Source organism: Chaetodon auriga, chromosome 16, assembly GCF_051107435.1.
Source record: "Chaetodon auriga isolate fChaAug3 chromosome 16, fChaAug3.hap1, whole genome shotgun sequence".
Lineage (NCBI taxonomy): Eukaryota > Metazoa > Chordata > Actinopteri > Chaetodontiformes > Chaetodontidae > Chaetodon > Chaetodon auriga.
Genome location: NC_135089.1, coordinates 5987073 through 5995936, shown reverse-complemented (window position 1 = coordinate 5995936; position 8864 = coordinate 5987073).

Here is an 8864-nt window from a genome sequence, read left to right as displayed (position 1 = left end):
GCCCACTTTAAACCAGCAAGAAGATACAGTGAAAGACAGCTATCTCTCCGGTGAAATCAGCAAAACTGTTTCAGCTTCGGCACAAAAGAGTCAAAACAAAAAACGAAAAGTAATGTTTTCAGCGCCTTTAAATACACTCATCAGGTCATCTTGTTCTTGCTGTTCATAGTTTGTTTATTGACATAAACAGGCAGAGGCTTCAACAACACGGGTCAGGATAGCATTAAATGGGAGGAAAATGAGACTGTGACTCTATCTGCAGCATTTTACTGACTGCTAGACTAAATAACCCGCAGTTTAGCTTTCCTTGAAAAAGTCATTTTTTAATATTGCTGCAAAAACACACACACAGAAAACATTTGCTGTGAAATAACCAGAAACAAACTTTGAAAAATCCCAGAGGTAACGCAGTACCACTCAGACATTTACAGAAGCTTTTATGACTCACATGAGTCACAAATCTGGGTGAGCTGTACTTGTGCGCTAACCCAGGGTGATTGTTTTTGGAATCCAGTCCAAGGTTAGTTTTGTGTCACACACCTCTGACGTCAGACGGTTGCAGTTATGAGGGCTAATTATGGAGCAGCGCAGGGGGATATTTCTGCCTCCAGTGAAAGTTGCGCACGTGGAGGGGTTAGTCGTGCTGCTGACTCTTTCAAAAACTGTCTGTCTGGATGAAGCATACATATATATATATATATATATATATATACATGCACACACACATATACAAGCCAAGTGTAGCCTATATTTTTTGCAGTGCAGAATGTCTCCAGGTAGAGAGGTGAGAGTTTTCCCTCAGTTGCAGAAGCCATTAGTCAGAATGGAGGTGATTTATGGGTTGTCTCCTTGCAGAATTTAAATTAACTGCCATGCTGTATGGAGGGAGGAGGGAGGGCACCACAGCTTTTTGGGCCGCTCCCCTTTGCACTCCACCTCTCATTCTCTCTGTCTTTCTCTCCCGCTCTCTCTTTCTCTCTCTCTCTCTCTCTCTCGGGAGAAATTTGGACCGTTTTTTGGATCCAGGTGTGTTGTCAGGTGGTCAGCTCACTCATGGAAAGATTTCACGGGAAAATATGCTCAGCCAAGCCAAATGATTTTTTTTTTTTCTTCAAGGAAAAAAAAGATTAAGCAGAAATCTGAATCATAAAGAGACACATACAAGGTCAAGGTCAGCATTCACTGTGCAGAAGGTGCTGTCTCTTGCAAACCAGCATATAGTGGTGATGCAGCTCTCCAGAGGCTTCTAATATTTTAACGTAAATATACATAATGTGTCCTACACTTATTTTTAAATGATTAATAATAAATGTGTCCTCAAATGTGGGGATACAGCACTACTAATCACGGGTTTCTCATTATTTCAGGATGTGCTCTCCCTGCTCCCAGATCCATATTAATGATTTTCATATTAATGATGTTTTGTACTGTACTATCTCCTCCCTGATGGCTATATGATATATAACTGAGCTGGGAGTCAGGCCTGCAGTGTGACACGGGAGCTTCAGGGACAGGAACTTCATCAGAGTTCAGAAATTCCCCCCACGTTGCAGACGACTCATCAAGAAGACTTCATATACATAAATACATACTTATTGCATAACAATTAATGCTGTGTGGATGGTCCCTGCCGTGAGATGGAAGCTGCAGGGTGGGGTGTGTAGCTGGATGGGGTTGGAGGTTGGGGGCCCACAGGTGACTAGCAGAAAGAGGAGACAGGGTTGATGGTGGGGGAGAGTTTTACATGACATATTAGTGCTGTGAATGTGGATTCATACCCTTTTGGTTGTCAGTTTATTTTATTGGTAGACTAATATAGAGACCTTACATTAGTCCCTCTTTGCTGATGGGAAGATGCTTCACCAGCAGCTTTATTGTTTCTATTCCCAAAGCGCACACACACTCACGCACACTGCACCTACACACACACACACACACACACACACACACACACACACACACACACACACACACACCTCCTGATTTCCTTTTCAATGGGCTCACAGTGAAATATGTGGCGATTTCATTATGCATCTGCTTCCTCTGGATAGAGCTTTGACCTTTTGTGCACTTGTGCAATTTTCTTGCTGCTGAGCTAAAAGAGGGATGTAATTATTATCTTATAAGTTATTGGTTTTAATATTAAGATGAAGCACAAGGAAAAACATTAATCATTTTTGCATAATTACAGAAAATCCAGGTTGACTGTGTTCTACTTAAGGACGGTATTTGAGGATGGGGGCAACACAGCACCACAAAACAAGCAGAATGAAAACGATCTGAACGTAAGCACTTGCACTTGTGGGAAAGTTAAATATAAATATAAATATAATATAAATACATTTTTATGATCACATTAGTCGATAAGGTCAGAGTAAATCATAAAACCAAAGTATTGTTTCCATCATAACAAATGATATTTTGGTCATACAAAGGAAAATGCATGAGTCGATGTGTATATACTGGCAATTATTGTAGAGGAAAAGCATTGAGAAATAGGCTAAAATTATGCTAACATATGAAGCTATTACCAGCTAATTTAAGTCAGCATGATGGGTGAAAACAAAAGGAAACCAACAAGTATCCTCTCTGAAAGCTCAACAATCAACGTGTTATATTTCATTTTAATCTGTGCAAAAACCAGTGGAAAGTCTAAAAATGATCATTCCCTGCTGCTTACAAGGCAACTGGTGCTGGCCAGGAAATAGTTTGGTGCATAACCCCGAGTAAAATGGAGAACTGGCGTTTTTTATACAGAGTAGATAAAAACAGATGTGTTAATTAATGAGATTTAGAGGTGTTGGTAGGCAGATTTTGTTGCCTTCCTGCAGAGCCAGGCTAGCTGTTTCCCCCTTCCTCCAGTCTTTGTGCTAAGCTAAGCTAAGCAGCTGCTGGCTGTAGCTTCATATTTACTATATAAATATGAGAGTTGTATTAATCTTTTCATGTAACTTGTGTATTTTGCAGAAATGTCCAGTATCCCTTTAAAGATCTCCTGCAGACGTGTATATAAAGCACTTGTGACTGGCATGTTTTCTCTACACAAAAAGTTAAATTATTTTGTTAAAGTCCTTAAAATGACATTTCCCCTCATTTAAAATTCAATGATCTATAAATATGTAATTATTTTTCATTTCCAGAGTTTAACTTTTGGGCACAAGATGTCTCCGACTTCACTGAAAAGTCGATTCTCAGTGAATATACACTGGAGGCTTCAAGTTTCCACATCACACTGGTGTAAGTTGAATATTGGACTCGGACTGGCTTCCACACTGCTTGTGAAGTCACAAATCATGCTCGCACGCTTGCCCCTTGAAATCGGATTTTCACGGGCACTGAGAAACTTTTCGCTTTCTGCAGATGAAAGTGAACACAGCCTTCTAGTGTCAGACTCTGCATCATTCTGCACAGTGAAGCTCAAACAGTCACCTGTAGGAACAAGAAGAAAAATGCATTTTTGGGCAGAGGAGGACTTTGAGCTTATGATGATCAGATTGTTGATGTCATCATTTCAGTTACCACAGCCCTCCTGATGCACTTCACCGAACCTTTTCCTGCACGTACCTTCTTAAACACAAGATATAAGCAGTTTTTTTTTGTGATACATGCATAGAACACAGGAGACTTGACATCTCACTCCTACCACTCTTCATCTCCTCCCTTCGTGTCCTCTTTGGGGAAGTTATCTATTCCACAGGAGCTTGATCCTCTTCCCCAGGACAGAATATTCCTCCGTGGTTTCTTTGCTGCAGCTCTGCCACGCTGAGAGCAAGACCAGGCCACAGAGAGCCTTCGCTGGAGTCCAGCTGAGGCTTTGACAGGCTCTTGTCTTCAATGCCTGGATGAAGGAAACCACCCTGGGACGTCCCCTGGGTCAGACAAGAAGAGGGAGAGGAGGAGAACAAACATGCATATAAAAAAATCCTCACTTTTTCTACACCAAATATTTCTCAAACAAAGAAATGTTCACATCGCTCAGTTTTCAATACAAATTCTGTAGTGATGTGTCTGTTCAGTATCAAATATTTACCAAAGTTGTTTATTCGTAGCTTATCAGAGGGATCATAAAGTGTGGAATTAACTCTGATGAGTGAGGCGATACAAAAACACTCGCACAGACATTTCACACTCTCAGGGCTGAAATAACAGCAATGCTTTTTTCTGTGTGGTTACTACATTTCACACTCATGATAATTGAAACAATTTACCTTCACAACTAAAATCAAAGCACTAGTAACACCTGACAGATGTTAGCTCCTGACAGACTTTGCGCCACCTAGATCAACATAAGACCAACACTCATCACTCATCAACAGACAACCCACACAAAGATACACAGAAATATTGAATTTCATGAGCCTGAAGCACTATGAAGGATCTGGGCACAGAAGAATGGGAAAAGCTTATTTTTAGCTTTTGACACATAGCTACTATTTTTTTAACGTCCTTATAAATTACAACAAAAAAAAGTCTGACTGAAACATCCTTAACTCTAGAGACAAAAATCATGCTTTCATTGAGTCATTCCTCTGCATATTGTGCCAGAAACCATATATTCATTTACACTCCATAGTTGCCTATTCTTCCGTTAAAGGACGAGCTGAACCCTGTTATCAGGAGGAAAGTACTGTGAGAGTGAAACTAAACCCCTGAATATCTTACACCGCTAATGACGAGAGGTAATGGTTGTGTATGGTGCTTCAGAACCCAAAGCACAGGCAATAAATATTGCAAATATGATGTATCCCAAGAATATAGGATTCTGACCTTTCTCTCAAAGCATGATTCAAATCAGATGCAAGTGGAGGAGGAAGGAAGGCAGAGCGGAGAGCGATGAGGAGTGTTTAGCGAGGAGATGAGTTTTCAGCTCATGCTGTGAGTGACACTGCAGTCCTGGCCGAGGTGGAAAGGTCAGCCCATCATTCGGGAGCCTGAAGGGAGAGAAGTCAAGACCGAGTGAAGCCACAACCAGCTCGCTGCAGGCAAGGCAGACTGAGGGAATGCACACATAAATCACGCTCACACACACACATAACACACCACATCATCACATTCATTATGATATCTGGATATATTAGCCAGCCGTGCAGCACGTAAGTGCAACAGCAAGCCTGTGATTTCTCACTTCTCTTTATTCTGCAGATTGGAAGACAAAGAGTTAATCCAGAACTTCCCTGGAGCTCTGCTGCTCAGTCAAGGGGAAAAAAAAAAGAGACTACGTGTAAACAGAGACTAAAGATCAAGCCATGTTCATGGGTGACAAAATTCAGCTACCCTGAACATCTAACAACTAAGCAACTAAATTGTCTGTACAGTATCCTGCTCTTGGCTGATAAGCATATCTGTGTAATCAACTAGTAAATATCTCACAGTCTTGCACGCAGAACGTGCAACTGTTATTAGCTCATCGCACATGCAATAAGGCTGATTTGACTGCACATGTGACATAACATGCAAAGTGTTTACAACACGTCGTAATCACCTTGGTATCAGGAACAACCCTTCAGACACGGAGCTGTGAACAAGAGGGAACACCGGGCTGACTCACCTTTAAGTGGAGGAGCTCTGACCAGCAAAGTCAGAGTTATTATGTCTTGTAAAAATGCAGTGCTGTCACATGCTTTAGTAAACAGGGAAGATGTCAGGCTTGATAGAACCACGGCTGCTGTAGTGAGGAGGAACACATGCCCTCAGGGTAATCTGTGTGTGTGTGTTGCTTGTTTCCTCTGGAGTCATGTCCTTCACTGTTTCTGCATCCACCTGGATATTCTGTGCATTATAGAGTGCGTCAGCAAGAAATCACAGAGGCAGAGCAGGCTTAAAGCAAATACATATTAATTTTCTCAGCACATATATAAAGCAACTCCTCCCCAGACTCGAAGATTGCCCTGTTCTCCGTTCCCTCTCCATCATGAACAAAAACACACACATTCGCACACTTTCATTCCACAGACACTTTGCAGGAGCTGTGGGCAATTCCCCTCCGAACTCAACCTTTTTCCTTCCCCATTTTCCTTTAAATGCACAAATGCACCATCTCCCCTTCAGTCACCATCTTCAATTTTGACTTCCTCTGCCTTGCCGTTTTTGTTTTGAAGCCCCCCCCTCCCCGGCCTCCCCCATCCCCTTCCCATCTCCAAACCACCTCAGTGGGTGCCAAGCAGTCACAGCAGTGGCTTGATCCTGGCACTTATGAAAGGAGCTCTTTGATAAGCCTCGGCCAGGAGCAACACAAGGGAAGCAATCAGAGACACAAACTCAACTAAAGATGAGGCATCTACTGTGTTTGCTTGTGTGTTTGTGATGTTGTTTTGTTTCTTTGACCTGTTAAACTTTCCTCTTGAAAAAAAAAAATGAAATCCTTGAAAGTCTTTTTTTTTCCACTCTTCCATGTTTTGTGGTTTTCCCTTGTGCACTTCTGAAACTCTTGCCTCCCCATTTCTCTGTAACCAGGGAGAACAACAAAGTGATTAAACGCGTTTGAGGTGTGTTTGGATGTGGCTGATGCCTGGACACGGTGCTACTGAGGTTGTAGTTTCCTGTTCTTGCCTTGTCCTCTCATCCGCTCACTTATTGTGTTTCAAAAGCCTCTCGCTCATCACAGTACAGCCCGCTGTGCTGGACAGAACCTGTCTGAGCTCTCTTTTAATAACAAATACAACTGGAGTTAAAGCTAAAGGAATAACAAAAATCCCTCTTTCACAACAGGTCTCACTCTGTAGTGTTGGCTATCATTTCTATTGGCAGTGATGATATTTAAGTCACAAACAGCCGCTTCTGTGTGCAACTTCAGAGCAGTTCTTCAAATTATATATGCTGCATACACGTCTGAGTGCAAAGTTCACTTCTTTGCATGAAGTGTGATTTTTCTATGAGATAATAGGATATTTTGTTGGATTAAAGTACAGAAATACATGAAGTAGCTGTAATATCTCTATGTTAGCAATGGATCACATGAGAGGGCTTTGATTTGGGTGGAGGCATTTTGTGGCTGTGAGCTCATGGTCTTACCCTTTGTTAATGATTTCTTGTGATCATTACTCACTCGCACATATTTCCCAGATATTTTCATGCCAACATGCACTCGCCATGTTGGCATGAAAATTTGTTTTTCCAGGATGGCGAAGTCACGACCCGCCCTACTCCGCCTCTGATGAGCACGATCACAACCAGTAGGAGTCACTAGTACAGCGACGAAGCCGGGAACCTTTCCCTGGTTTCCCACCTGCCAGCAAATTCCCGAATGCGTTTGCTGGAACGCATCACATCCGACGTACCACGACTGGGAAGCAGACCGTGGCAGCGGACAGGAACGTTAACTCTGCACCACTCATGTGACCCTCTAACTGTTTTAGAAATCTGGCATCTGCAAAAAAAAGAAAAAAACTCAGATCTTGAAAATCTGTCTCTGCCATGTGCAGCAATTCAGGGTTCAAAACATGCCACTGCCATTAAAACACGTTTTACCATTACGTCCGCTGACACTGATGGATTCTCTCCCTATATGCTCCAACAAACCAGCTCCACGCTCTGATATAAAGCTCAGCTGTCACAGCAGTTAACTCCCTCTCCATGCTGTACCTCTTGCTCCCCTTCTGCCTCTCTATTGCTCGTCTTCCCATCTTTCTCATCTCTCTTTCATCACTATCATACTCTGTTTGTCCTCTCTAGTGTGCATTGATCTCTGTGGTTCAGAGATTTAGAGATTTGGGGCACAGTGATCTAACTGGCACTTACAGCCGGCAGGTGTGAAGAACAAACAATGGCCCCCTAAATAAACCCCAAAACCAATTTAGGGCCTGTGTGCTTCCTCATATAGGCAAACTCCATGTCTATTATGAGGAATAAAACAAAACAGGCAAATATGCATTGCGAGAACACCTGGTGTGCCAGTTATTTGGGTCTGTCTCACAGACTCGGCTCAATGATAAATTAGACAACAAACTGGTGAAGCCATAAGTTTGCAACTGAAGTTTAATGATGATGAAGAGAGAGAAATGCAGCAAAATAACTGGTGATATGTCAAGTGTAGTGGTGACAAATAGTCAGGCATCCTGCTCATTGATCCATCTCAATCCGTCACAAGAGCCCAGTCCAGCTCAGGCACAGACAGTCCCATCCGAGCCAAGAATAGTCAACCATGTGGCGCGGAAAGCCAAGATTCTGCAGATTTTTATTCCGACCAATGACTACACCAGCTGATTTCACTGATTAGCACAAGTTTAAACAGAGAGGGGGAAGCGATGAGCCAAAACACCCGGTCAACTAAAAACCTGTACACTGAAAAGACGACAGTTCAAAGCATCCACATGTTGACAGCAGCTGCACCTAAAAACAGCATCAGATATGTGCTTTTCAGACATTTTCTAACACGCTGAATATAACTGATGAGTTAGATTTTTGTGACCTTGAAGCACACATCAATGAATTGTGTGTGGTATTGAGCTGTATTAGCTTCAGTTTTGCAACACAAAGCCCGCCTCTGCTGTTTTTTCCATTGCCTCTGTGAGACTGACACGAGCACCTTTTTCCCACATCTGCAGTTCATATTGTCATGGACCCGCCATATTCTCTCCATCTAACTTGATTTATTTGTCCATTTTGTGTTCTGAACTGACCTCTTTGCAAACAAGACACGTACTTCGCATGATGACCATGTCTGTTTGCCATCTACAGACTTCGTCATTTGCTTTCTTACTTTACCATTCATCACTCCGAGCGATGAAAATGTCAAACAAATGACATCACTGCTGCATATAGATTTTTTTCTCTCCCAACCAGGACCCTTAATTTGATAAAAACCATGAAATCAATACCTAAAAAAAGACAGTGTCAGAGCATTCAGGTGGAGAAACAGGGTTATT